Source organism: Haliotis rufescens, unplaced genomic scaffold (genome assembly GCF_023055435.1).
Source record: "Haliotis rufescens isolate VD_foot unplaced genomic scaffold, xgHalRufe1.0.p SCAF_1, whole genome shotgun sequence".
Taxonomy (NCBI): domain Eukaryota; kingdom Metazoa; phylum Mollusca; class Gastropoda; order Lepetellida; family Haliotidae; genus Haliotis; species Haliotis rufescens.
In genome coordinates, this window is record NW_025963779.1 from 93,329,017 (window position 1) to 93,344,169 (window position 15,153).

The 15,153-nt window shown below is 38.4% G+C and overlaps 1 long non-coding RNA gene across 1 annotated transcript; it reads right to left on the minus strand.

Annotated features, from left to right (window-relative positions):
* Positions 1–405: 405 nt before the first annotated feature.
* On the minus strand, positions 406–14,203 carry LOC125384455. Its single transcript, XR_007223272.1, has 3 exons — positions 13,984–14,203; positions 2,873–3,031; positions 406–582 (listed from the first exon to the last, which is right to left on the minus strand). It is a non-coding gene; the product is annotated as an uncharacterized LOC125384455 (long non-coding RNA).
* Between the last annotated feature and the right edge of the window lie 950 nt (positions 14,204–15,153).

Below are 15,153 nucleotides of genomic sequence, written 5' to 3' on the forward strand. Positions count from 1 at the left end.
ATATATCCCTTATACCCCGCTGTGAAGCAAAACGGGTACAGGTGTCCTGCAGTATCACTCAGGTACAGGTGTCCCACAGTATCACTCAGGTACAGGTGTCCCACAGTATCACTCAGGTGCAGGTGTCCCACAGTATCACTCAGGTACAGGTGTCCCCCAGTATCACTCAGGTACAGGTGTCCCGCAGTATCACTCAGGTTCAGGTGTCCCACAGTATCACTCAGGCACAGGTGTCCCGCAGTATCACTCAGGTACAGGTGTCCCCGCAGTATCACTCAGGTTCAGGTGTCCCGCAGTATCACTCAGGTGCAGGTGTCCCACAGTATCACTCAGGTGCAGGTGTCCTGCAGTATCACTCAGGTACAGTTGTCCCACAGTATCACTCAGGTACAGGTGTCCCACAGTATCACTCAGGTGCAGGTGTCCCACAGTATCACTCAGGTACAGGTGTCCCACAGTATCACACAGGTGCAGGTGTCCCGCAGTATCACTCAGGTACAGGTGTCCCGCAGTATCACTCAGGTACAGGTGTCCTGCAGTATCACTCAGGTACAGGTGTCCCGCAGCTCCTGGTATAAAAACCTAAAGCAGAGCGAATTTAGAACGATTTATCATACCTCCATGTCAGAATGTACTAGGGGTACATGGTTTTTTTGTGTCCCAATTTAGGGTTTATATGACTCACCTCCAACTCGTGGTATGAAACCTAACGTTGGACGCATGATACCCCAGGTATACCCCTTGTGATCCTGCTACAACTTACACACAATAACACACAATAACACACAATAACACAAAAACATCCCATCACACACAATCTGTGTGGTTTTTTTTATTCATGCCTTTGAACCACTCCTCACATATACACAAGATTAAAGTGGTTGAATGTTATCTATCCAGAGTGAGATACTTATTTAGTCTTATTTCCTTTGTCCATTATATATATAAAGTGTTTTCTTGTCATGCCGAAGACTCGTGTTCGATTCCCCACATGAGTACAATATGTGAAGCCCATTTCTGGTGTCGTCCATGGTAATATTACTGGAATTATCTGAAAGCGGCGTAAAACACTCACTCACTCACTCACTCACTCACTCACTCACTCACTCATCGTTATACTAGATTCAAATCAGCTTGTTCATATCAATCACTGTATTGTTTTGATCAATTATTCCTATTTATTCAATATGAACATCAATCTGGCTTTATCCTTTAACCTTATCTGTGCAAACATCTATCTATCTTCATTCAGCCTTGTTTTAACATCACTCATCCACATGTACATCCCCTTCCTACTTCACATTTCTCAACATCCTTTGCTAATAACGGTGTTAGTATCTACACTGAAACATCGCTTTGGATGCTGCTTATCAAATTATTCCCTATTATGCTGCTTGTGACATTATTCCCTATGAGTCTATGCTGCTTCTGACATTATTCCCTATGAGTCTATGCTTCTTGTGACATTATTCCCTATTATTCTATGCTGCTTGTGACATTATTCCCTATAATTCTATGCTGCTTGTGACATTATTCCTTATGAGCCTATGCTTATTGTGACATTATTCCCTATTATTCTATGCTGCTTGGGACATTATTCCCTATTCTATGCTTCTTGTGACATTATTCCCTATGAGCCTATGCTTATTGTGACATTATTCCCTATTATTCTATGCTGCTTGGGACATTATTCCATATTTATCTAAGGTTCTATTTCAAAGACTTTAATCTTGGGCCACCCAACCATCCACACAAATTAATTAAGGCCATGAGGTGGCTCAGTTGTCACCAGAGTCCAGGGTTGATTCCCACATGGAGTCCTTGTGTGACGCTTGTGTGGTGTTGTGCTGCTGAGACCATATCAGCTCTTAGCTCACATTACTCGGAACAAGGGCTGGGATGAGTCCAAATTTACTACTTGGGTACCCACCCCCCTATTACCTGACCCCACCCGGGTACCCACCCCCCTATTACCTGACCCAACCCGGGAACCTGCTGCAGGTCACAAGAGATGGGTAGAAAATGTCCGATTGGAAATAGTTTGATGGGCAGCCCTCCTCGAAAAATGTATTCAGATATACATAAGGATTAAAGTTGTATTTGTTGATGTTCATCTGCTGATGAAGACAGTGACTCACGTGAGCAAATTTCATGATGCGCGAACCCTTGGTTTTACAAACGGTAGAAAATGGTGGCTACGGAAATGTCATTCACTTGAAATGAGCACCCAGGAAAAGTTAGCGTTAGAAAGAAATCCAGACTTGGCTGATGCTGAAAATGGATTGATATTAATGTTCTGTGAACTTTTGGTGTGTGTTTGAGTCATACTACGGCTGCTGATGATGGGGATTACCGCATGAGGTGGCGTGGTTGGATTTCCCATAGTATTACACAACAGTGTGGAGCACAGTGATTTCTTTTGGTAAGTCGAGCATTCTCTGTTATAGCTGTTATATTTCGACCTGTGTGATCTGTCTGGCCTCAAAGCCCGCATCATTCATATCCTGAATCGATGTTGTTAGTTGTCCCTTATGATTTTTAATGTTATTTTTATACATTGAGGAATTCCCCAAAAGTAGTTCTGTATGTCTCCGCTCGATTGACAACGTAATCATGTGACATACTGACGTTCATCGGGAAATGAACGACAGTCAGCTTGGAAGTGTTCATCTAGGTGAGGTCACCCACTACTGTCAATATTATAAAACAATCTGGTCATTCATGCACTGAAGTTGACTGAAGTTTCATCTTTATTCAGATATATAAAAGTCAGAAGGAATGCATGCATAGTCAGAAAGAAATGCAAACATGTAGACGTGTAGTGTAACCATGGAGTTCATCTTGTCATTAAACAAAATATCACGTGACTAACCATGGGTCTGGGTAGTCTGTGGGTACCCAGGTCTTACTCAGCCTCCACCCAACGCGAGGAACCTAGGTGTCCATCCCAGCCCTTCCAGAAATCACCATCCCTTTCACTGATACTATGTTTTTTCTGGTTGTAGCCACATCATTGCTGGGTCCGATGACTCTGAAACATTAATGTTTTTCTTGACATAATATATGTGCTGAATCCACAATATGCTGTTAAAATATGTCATCAAATACAACCACTCTGAATGAGCTCAATGACTTAACAATATTTATGAGTTAGTATTATCATATCGATTTGCTTGTTAGATAAGAGTCATAAATGACTAATTTCAAATTCATAATACACATTTTGTTTTTTTTATGTTTGTTTCAATTAGCCTTAAACTTTAAGACTTCTGAGAATAATCATAAATATTAGCCTTTCTGCACTGTGGAACTGTTTTATCTCTGTGGGGAAAATATTTGATATTCCAAGAGTGTGTTTGCCAGCAAGAATGATGTCATCTCAGTTTCAAGTTTTTCTTGGCAAAGCAAGGGAATAAAGTCAGCACAGGAGAATAGCATAGGGTCAAAATATGCTTTCGTAAACATTTGTGAGTTTTATAAGAATGATTTATTGAAAGGAACGGGACAAAAGGGATGCAAGATTATCTCAAAGGGTTTATGCTAACAGGCTTGATCATTAACATGTAACTTTAAACTTTGTGCTATTGAAAGTTGGAAGTTCTTTTTGTATATTTGTCTTGGTGATTGTAGCAGTCGGAGAGTTAAGCCATGATCTGGCATTCCCATCTAATGTTGCTCTACTAGTATAAAACAAATGTGTTCCTTGGGGAATTTGAACAAGCAACTAATTCCAGCATTAAAACATGCCCCTTCTGATTAAATAAGTGAAAACAAAATCCCTGATAAAGAAAAGCTGTTATAAACTACTGTGTACAAGCAGATTTGATGGAGGCAGGGAAAGAGGAAATGTGTAGGCTTTCAACAAGCTCATGAAGGTTTTGCCCTTGTCTATTTTTCATTATAAACTTTAATTAAACTTCATTTCTTTTTGTTTTGTTTCTATAATTAGAAGTTAAAGTCTGACCAGAAGCCTTGCAGAACATGTAGGTAAAGTCGGACTTGAAGTCTTACAGAACACGTAGGTCAAGTCTGACTAGAAGTGTTAAAGAACACATAGGTAAAGTCTGACTAGAAGCCTTACAGAACGCATAGGTAAAGTCTGACTAAAAGCCTCACAGAACACATAGGTAAAGTCGAACTTGAAGTGTTAAAGAACACAAAGGTAAAGTCTGACTAGAAGCCTTACAGAACACGTAGATAAAGTCTGAATAGAAGCCTTACTGAACATGTAGGTAAGGTCTGACTAGAAGCCTAAAATACAGAACACATAGGTAAAGTCTGACCTGAAGCCTTACTGAACATGTAGGTAAAGTCTGAATAGAAGCCTTACAGAACACGTAGATAAGGTCTGACCAGAAGCCTTACAGAACACATAGGTAAAGTCTGACTAGAAGCCTTACAGAACACGTAGGTAAGGTCTGACTAGAAGCCTTACAGAACACGTAGGTAAAGTCTGAATAGAAGCCTTACTGAACATGAAGGTAAGGTCTGACTAGAAGCCTTACAGAACACATAGGTAAAGTCTGACCTGAAGCCTTACTGAACATGTAGGTAAAGTCTGAATAGAAGCCTTACTGAACACGTAGATAAAGTCTGACCTGAAGCCTTACAGAACACGTAGGTAAAGTCGAACTTGAAGTGTTAAAGAACACAAAGGTAAAGTCTGACTAGAAGCCTTACAGAACATGTAGGTAAAGTCCGACTAGAAGCCTCACAGAACACGTAGGTAAGGTCTGACTAGAAGCCTTACAGAACACGTAGGTAAAGTCTGAATAGAAGCCTTACAGAACACGTAGGTAAAGTCCGACTAGAAGCCTCACAGAACACGTAGGTAAAGTCTGAATAGAAGCCTTACAGAACATGTAGGTAAAGTCCGACTAGAAGCCTTACAGAACACGTAGGTGAAGTCGCCTTACAGAACCCGTAGGTAAAGTCTGACCAGAAGCCTTACAGAACAAGTAGGTAAAGTTGGACTTGAAGTGTTAAAAAACACATAGGTAAAGTCTGACTAGAAGCCTTACAGAACACGTAGGTAAAGTCTGACTTGAAGTGTTAAAGAACACAAAGGTAAAGTCTGACTAGAAGCCTTACAGAACACGTAGGTAAAGTCTGACCAGAAGCCTTACAGAACACGTAGGTAAAGTCTGACTAGAATCCTTACAGAACACGTAGGTACAGTCTGAATTGAAGCCTTACAGAACACGTAGATAAGGTCTGACCAGAAGCCTTACAGAACACGTAGGTAAAGTCTGACTAGAAGCCTTACAGAACACGTAGGTAAAGTCTGACTAGACGCCTTACAGAACACGCAGGTAAAGTCTGAATAGAAGCCTTACAGAACACGTAGATAAGGTCTGACCAGAAGCCTTACAGAACACATAGGTAAAGTCTGACTAGAAGCCTTACAGAACACGTAGGTAAAGTCTGAGGCAATGTGGATAGGGCTCAACATCCACCCGGTGAAACTAGCACCTCAGGACCTTCGTACTACTACCACCTTGTACTTCTACAGGGGGATGTCATGCTATTCTGATGATCACATGGTACCACAGGGATACAGAAACATACTGGTATAAGATTCACAAATGTACAGTTCTAACTGTCATTGAACCACCTATAGTATCTGATATATCAGAAACATACTGGTATAAGATTCACAAATGTACAGTTCTAACTGTCATTGAACCACCTATAGTATCTGGTATATCAGAAACATACTGGTATAAGATTCACAAGTATACAGTTATAGCTGTCATTGAACCACCTATAGTATCTGATATATCAGAAACATACTGGTATAAGATTCACAAGTATACAGTTATAACTGTCATTGAACCACCTATAGTATCTGGTATATCAGAAACAAACTGGTATAAGATTCACAAGTATACAGTTCTAACTGTCATTGAACCACCTATAGTATCTGGTATATCAGAAACATACTGGTATAAGATTCACAAGTATACAGTTATAGCTGTCATTGAACCACCTATAGTATCTGATATATCAGAAACATACTGGTATAAGATTCACAAGAATACAGTTCTAACTGTCATTGAACCACCTATAGTATCTGGTATATCAGAAACATACTGGTATAAGATTCACAAGTATACAGTTCTAACTGTCATTGAACCACCTATACTATCTGGTATATCAGAAACATACTGGTATAAGATTCACAAGTATACAGTTATAGCTGTCATTGAACCACCTATAGTATCTGATATATCAGAAACATACTGGTATAAGATTCACAAGTATACAGTTATAGCTGTCATTGAACCACCTATAGTATCTGGTATATCAGAAACATACTGGTATAAGATTCACAAGTATACAGTTCTAACTGTCATTGAACCACCTATAGTATCTGGTATATCAGAAACATACTGGTATAAGATTCACAAGTATACAGTTCTAACTGTCATTGAACCACCTATACTATCTGGTATATCAGAAACATACTGGTATAAGATTCACAAGTATACAGTTATAGCTGTCATTGAACCACCTATAGTATCTGATATATCAGAAACATACTGGTATAAGATTCACAAGTATACAGTTATAGCTGTCATTGAACCACCTATAGTATCTGATATATCAGAAACATACTGGTATAAGATTCACAAGTATACAGTTATAGCTGTCATTGAACCACCTATAGTATCTGGTATATCAGAAACATACTGGTATAAGATTCACAAGTATACAGTTATAGCTGTCATTGAACCACCTATAGTATCTGGTCTATCAGAAACATACTGGTATAAGATTCACAAGTATACAGTTCTAACTGTCATTGAACCACCTATAGTATCTGGTATATCAGAAACATACTGGTATAAGATTCACAAGTATACAGTTCTAACTGTCATTGAACCACCTATAGTATCTAATATATCAGAAACATACTGGTATAAGATTCACAAGTACCGTATATCGCTGTGTATAAGGCGACCCCACGTATAAGACGACCCCCCTGTACACGCCTTAAAAATCAACCCAAAATCCTATACTCCGTGTATAAGGCGACCGGGAATGAAACATATCACAAGTCTGACTGATATAGAAGATTAACGTGCGCTTTCCGACTGTAGCGTATTTCGCACACGGACATCAGAAGTTAGTTAGTTACTTTGGAAATTTAACGTGCGCTTTCCGACTGATGCGTATTTCGCACACATCACAAGTGCGCACACAAACCTTATATATGCAATAAAAATATGTTTATCTTGCGTTGTTTTTTTTCTACAACACACGTCGCCATTTTGTGTTTACACGGTACGACACCAAATTGGGGCCCGTAAAATAAAATTCATTTATGAAGTAATAACATATAAGAGACAATGGTGAGTAATTTAATCGCCAATTAACTATGTTGTAACTAACTAGGCTTATGTTTGCTTCACATTCAGCGTGTTTATTCCACAATCACTTGTACACACCGTCTCCAACACTTGTTAATACAACTGTAAAAACAGCGGGAATTGATTTCAGCTTCACCGGTTATCACATGTTAGGTCACATGTGCAATATGCAAATGCTTACCGGTACTTCCGGCTCTCTACTCGCGGATGTTGATTGTTTTACCGTGTCAATCTGCATCGAGGCGAGGGTCATTTCAACTTTATTTGCAGAAATTATTAAACTTTATTCAAGGAAAAGAGATACAAATCATGTTTATGTATGGAAATAGTTATTGGAACAGTTATTGAGGACGAAATGCGAAGTTTTATTGTCAAATGCTGGGCTGGCTATCGGACGCCGGTTGACATCGCCAGTGGGAAAAAATGTGAGATCTTCGACTCCGTGTATAAGACGACCCCCCTTCTTAGCCCCCTTATTTTAGGTATGAAAAACTCGCCTTATACACAGCGATATACGGTATACAGTTCTAACTGTCATTGAACCACCTATAGTATCTGATATATCAGAAACATACTGGTATAAGATTCACAAGTATACAGTTATAGCTGTCATTGAACCACCTATAGTATCTGGTCTGTCAGAAACATACTGGTATAAGATTCACAAGTATACAGTTCTAACTGTCATTGAACCACCTATAGTATCTGGTCTATCAGAAACATACTGGTATAAGATTCACAAGTATACAGTTATAGCTGTCATTGAACCACCTATAGTATATGATATATCAGAAACATACTGGTATAAGATTCACAAGTATACAGTTCTAACTGCCATTGAACCACCTATAGTATCTGATATATCAGAAACATACTGGTATAAGATTCACAAGTATACAGTTATAGCTGTCATTGAACCACCTATAGTATCTGATATATCAGAAACATACTGGTATAAGATTCACAAGTATACAGTTCTAACTGTCATTGAACCACCTATAGTATCTGATATATCAGAAACATACTGGTATAAGATTCACAAGTATACAGTTCTAACTGTCATTGAACCACCTATAGTATCTGGTCTATCAGAAACATACTGGTATAAGATTCACAAGTATACAGTTATAGCTGTCATTGAACCACCTATAGTATCTTGGTATATCAGAAACATACTGGTATAAGATTCACAAGAATACAGTTATAGCTGTCATTGAACCACCTATAGTATCTGGTCTATCAGAAACATACTGGTATAAGATTCACAAGTATACAGTTATAGCTGTCATTGAACCACCTATAGTATATCATATATCAGAAACATACTGGTATAAGATTCACAAGTATACAGTTCTAACTGCCATTGAACCACCTATAGTATCTGATATATCAGAAACATACTGGTATAAGATTCACAAGTATACAGTTATAGCTGTCATTGAACCACCTATAGTATCTGGTATATCAGAAACATACTGGTATAAGATTCACAAGTATACAGTTCTAACTGTCATTGAACCACCTATAGTATCTGATATATCAGAAACATACTGGTATAAGATTCACAAGTATACAGTTCTAACTGTCATTGAACCACCTATAGTATCTGGTATATCAGAAACATACTGGTATAAGATTCACAAGTATACAGTTCTAACTGTCATTGAACCACCTATAGTATCTGTTCTATCAGAAACATACTGGTATAAGATTCACAAGTATACAGTTATAACTGTCATTGAACCAACTATAGTATCTGATATATCAGAAACATACTGGTATAAGATTCACAAGTATACAGTTCTAACTGTCATTGAACCACCTATAGTATCTGGTATATCAGAAACATACTGGTATAAGATTCACAAGTATACAGTTATAGCTGTCATTGAACCACCTATAGTATCTGATATATCAGAAACATACTGGTATAAGATTCACAAGTATACAGTTATAGCTGTCATTGAACCACCTATAGTATCTGGTATATCAGAAACATACTGGTATAAGATTCACAAGAATACAGTTATAGCTGTCATTGAACCACCTATAGTATCTGATATATCAGAAACATACTGGTATAAGATTCACAAGTATACAGTTATAGCTGTCATTGAACCACCTATAGTAACTGATATATCAGAAACATACTGGTATAAGATTCACAAGTATACAGTTCTAACTGTCATTGAACCAGCTATAGTATCTGGTATATCAGAAACAAACTGGTATAAGATTCACAAGTATACAGTTCTAACTGTCATTGAACCACCTATAGTATCTGGTATATCAGAAACATACTGGTATAAGATTCACAAGTATACAGTTATAGCTGTCATTGAACCACCTATAGTATCTGATATATCAGAAACATACTGGTATAAGATTCACAAGTATACAGTTCTAACTGTCATTGAACCACCTATAGTATCTGGTATATCAGAAACATACTGGTATAAGATTCACAAGTATACAGTTCTAACTGTCATTAAACCACCTATAGTATCTGGTATATCAGAAACATACTGGTATAAGATTCACAAGTATACAGTTATAGCTGTCATTGAACCACCTATAGTATCTGGTATATCAGAAACATACTGGTATAAGATTCACAAGTATACAGTTCTAACTGTCATTGAACCACCTATAGTATCTGATATATCGGAAACATACTGGTATAAGATTCACAAGTGTACACTTCTAACTGTCATTGAACCACCTATAGTATCTGGTACATCAGAAACATACTGGTATAAGATTCACAAGTATACAGTTATAGCTGTCATTGAACCACCTATAGTATCTGATATATCAGAAACATACTGGTATAAGATTCACAAGTATACAGTTATAGCTGTCATTGAACCACCTATAGTATCTGATATATCAGAAACATACTGGTATAAGATTCACAAGTATACAGTTATAGCTGTCATTGAACCACCTATAGTATATAATATATCAGAAACATACTGGTATAAGATTCACAAATGTACAGTTCTAACTGTCATTGAACCACCTATAGTATCTGATATATCGGAAACATACTGGTATAAGATTCACAAGTATACAGTTCTAACTGTCATTGAACCACCTATAGTATCTGGTATATCAGAAACATACTGGTATAAGATTCACAAGTATACAGTTCTAACTGTCATTGAACCACCTATAGTATCTGGTATATCAGAAACATACTGGTATAAGATTCACAAGTATACAGTTAGAGCCATCATTGAACCACCTATAGTATCTGGTATATCAGAAACATACTGGTATAAGATTCACAAGTATACAGTTCTAACTGCCATTGAACCACCTATAGTATCTGGTCTATCAGAAACATACTGGTATAAGATTCACAAGTATACAGTTATAGCTGTCATTGAACCACCTATAGTATCTGGTATATCAGAAACATACTGGTATAAGATTCACAAGTATACAGTTCTAACTGTCATTGAACCACCTATAGTATCTGATATATCAGAAACATACTGGTATAAGATTCACAAGTATACAGTTCTAACTGTCATTGAACCACCTATAGTATCTGGTCTATCAGAAACATACTGGTATAAGATTCACAAGTATACAGTTATAGCTGTCATTGAACCACCTATAGTATCTGATATATCAGAAACATACTGGTATAAGATTCACAAGAATACAGTTATAGCTGTCATTGAACCACCTATAGTATCTGATATATCAGAAACATACTGGTATAAGATTCACAAGTATACAGTTCTAACTGTCATTGAACCACCTATAGTATCTGGTCTATCAGAAACATACTGGTATAAGATTCACAAGTATACAGTTCTAACTGTCATTGAACCACCTATAGTATCTGATATATCAGAAACATACTGGTATAAGATTCACAAGTATACAGTTCTAACTGTCATTGAACCACCTATAGTATCTGGTATATCAGAAACATACTGGTATAAGATTCACAAGTATACAGTTATCGCTGGCATTGAACCACCTATAGTATCTGATATATCAGAAACATACTGGTATAAGATTCACAAGTATACAGTTATAGCTGTCATTGAACCACCTATAGTATCTGGTATATCAGAAACATACTGGTATAAGATTCACAAGAATACAGTTATAGCTGTCATTGAACCACCTATAGTATCTGGTATATCAGAAACATACTGGTATAAGATTCACAAGTATACAGTTATAGCTGTCATTGAACCACCTATAGTAACTGATATATCAGAAACATACTGGTATAAGATTCACAAGTATACAGTTCTAACTGTCATTGAACCACCTATAGTATCTGGTATATCAGAAACAAACTGGTATAAGATTCACAAGTATACAGTTCTAACTGTCATTGAACCACCTATAGTATCTGGTATATCAGAAACATACTGGTATAAGATTCACAAGTATACAGTTATAGCTGTCATTGAACCACCTATAGTATCTGATATATCAGAAACATACTGGTATAAGATTCACAAGTATACAGTTCTAACTGTCATTAAACCACCTATAGTATCTGGTATATCAGAAACATACTGGTATAAGATTCACAAGTATACAGTTCTAACTGTCATTGAACCACCTATAGTATCTGGTATATCAGAAACATACTGGTATAAGATTCACAAGTATACAGTTCTAACTGTCATTGAACCACCTATAGTATCTGATATATCAGAAACATACTGGTATAAGATTCACAAGTATACAGTTATAGCTGTCATTGAACCACCTATAGTATCTGGTCTATCAGAAACATACTGGTATAAGATTCACAAGTATACAGTTATAGCTGTCATTGAACCACCTATAGTATCTGATATATCAGAAACATACTGGTATAAGATTCACAAGTATACAGTTCTAACTGTCATTGAACCACCTATAGTATCTGGTACATCAGAAACATACTGGTATAAGATTCACAAGTATACAGTTCTAACTGTCATTGAACCACCTATAGTATCTGGTACATCAGAAACATACTGGTATAAGATTCACAAGTATACAGTTCTAACTGTCATTGAACCACCTATAGTATCTGATATATCAGAAACATACTGGTATAAGATTCACAAGTATACAGTTCTAACTGTCATTGAACCACCTATAGTATCTGGTATATCAGAAACATACTGGTATAAGATTCACAAGTATACAGTTATAGCTGTCATTGAACCACCTATAGTATCTGGTATATCAGAAATATACTGGTATAAGATTCACAAGTATACAGTTATAGCTGTCATTGAACCACCTATAGTATCTGATATATCAGAAACATACTGGTATAAGATTCACAAGTATACAGTTATAGCTGTCATTGAACCACCTATAGTATCTGATATATCAGAAACATACTGGTATAAGATTCACAAGTATACAGTTATAGCTGTCATTGAACCACCTATAGTATCTGATATATCAGAAACATACTGGTATAAGATTCACAAGTATACAGTTATAGCTGTCATTGAACCACCTATAGTATCTGATATATCAGAAACATACTGGTATAAGATTCACAAGTATACAGTTATAGCTGTCATTGAACCACCTATAGTATCTGATATATCAGAAACTTATTGCAGGATATTACAGCGATGGCCCACCTCCCTGAGGAAGGTGGGCTATGTTGAAAGAATGACAAAGACGCAACAGTGGATTTAATGGCCGAGGGTGTGGAGGTTCTAAAGGGCTACCTCAATTTAGAAATGGAATAAATAGTATTTATGTGGCGACTTGAGTCGCCAAACATATTTGTTAATATATAATTAATGCTAAGGCCCAAATGGCGGAAATGTCACAACCCGACCACAGCTGCGGGTCTAAATGGGAGCGAACGCCGCCAGGCCAAATTTAATTGTTAATATATACTTAATGCTACGGCCCAAATGACGGAAACGACGCAACCCGACCACAGCTGCGCATTTAAATGGGAGCGAACGCCGCCAGGCCAAATTTAATTGTTAATATATACTTAATGCTACGGCCCAAATGACGGAAACGACGCAACCCGACCAACGCTGCGGGTCTAAATGGGAGCGAACGCCGCCAGGCCCAGCTATGTGGCAACTTGCGTTGCCAAATGTAATTGTTACTAGATTCCCGAGTGAAAACCCGGGAAAGACTCGGTTCCAACTGGTAAGAAGGTAACCCAGTCTGGGTTCCCGCTGGAAAGCAGGTAACCGGAAACCCTAATTAGTATATATATCAATATAAATTATGATGATATAGGAGGTAGCCCAGAAGAACCACACCACTTAGCACCAAAGTGCTACCCCACACCCCACGGCCGCGGATGATGATACGCGTGACCGCCATGATTGCCTCATAAGAAAGATGTCTTACCTTTATAATTACCTACTTGAAAATTTGGACCAAGGCATGATCGATATCCTTTACGAAAGCTCCTATCCCTTTATAACTAAGGTGGATTCCCTCCCACTGGAACCAGGACCGGTCAGTGGCCACTATTTTAGGATGGGGGATAAATGAGAACTTAGGAAGGTCGCGGAGACGATTGGCTAACCGCCTATTGAGCTTAGATCTACTCTTTTTCACCTTACGTGGGTCGCGTGCGGAATGCCAATACCTTCGTTGTAGGATACCGGAAAAACAGACATGGGTGTGTGGTAGGTGTGCCTGGATCCGCATGATTATTGTCTCCATATCTATGAGGAGCTGGCTGGTCTTCGTGGAGCCCAAATCATTGGATCCCAAGTGTATTACGACAGCTGCAGGGCTGCGCCGCGTTGCCTCCACCTGAGCGTCGATCACCCTGTCCAGGTCATTCCACCGCAGTCCGCCCCTTGCCAACCACAAATCTTTTTGTGGGGCACTAGCTCCAGGCGCTGTGGGGACAGCTGTTGCCTCACCCTTGTCATAAAGCTTGAGCCCACCATCCAGACTGGAACAAATGTACTATAGTAGCATTTGGCAGTTATTAGTTATTTGCCTTTAGTTCTTGTTAACTAACATGAATAATTATGTCACAGGAAGACGTATATACGACTGATAGCATTCTGACTTCCACCTGCCGTATTGCTGGATGAGATGTGGTGGTACCCCATTGATAGCTGCTGTTGTTGCTGCCCCGATTCGGAAAGAGTGGGAAGAATAACTTTCAGTACCTATTGAGCTGAGGGCCAAGGCCTTTTTTAGGACCGCTTGGAACTGATACCTGGTTAGCGGTGAATGATCAAAGTGGATAAATGCTGGGGCAGGGCCAGATGGGCGCACCTTTAAGTATGCCTTAAGGGCAGGGTGATTTACCTGGTGTCGGCTCTATACCCACTGAATTGCCGTACCCATGTTGGTCGCCTTTGGAGTGTGGAAGGTGGATAGTAGCTTTCTCCGGTTCGCCTGATATACTTACGTTATTGATGGAGCAGCCTGGCTGTGACATCTTAGTTTGAACTAGTTCACTTATTCTAAAGAAGCCAAAGAAGGCTATACAATGGACGGGTCTGAAGAGGCATACCTCGTATGACGAGGAACAAACCTGCGTGAGATTGTTGATGACCACCTTCAACAGATCCAGAGTAATAGGTTTCCTTTGTCCTGGCGCCCTCTTGACTTGTACATACCTGTTATTAGTTTAGTAACCAGGAAATGATTGATACAGTCTTCCATACCTTTAAATTTATGGTTGGCGGATATACCAGCGATATATGTTTTTACTGTGTTGGGAGAATGGTTGGTGACTGACAAATGAGCAATAAAGTTTACGACCTGATCTAGGGGGACTGGCCACGTTTCTGGA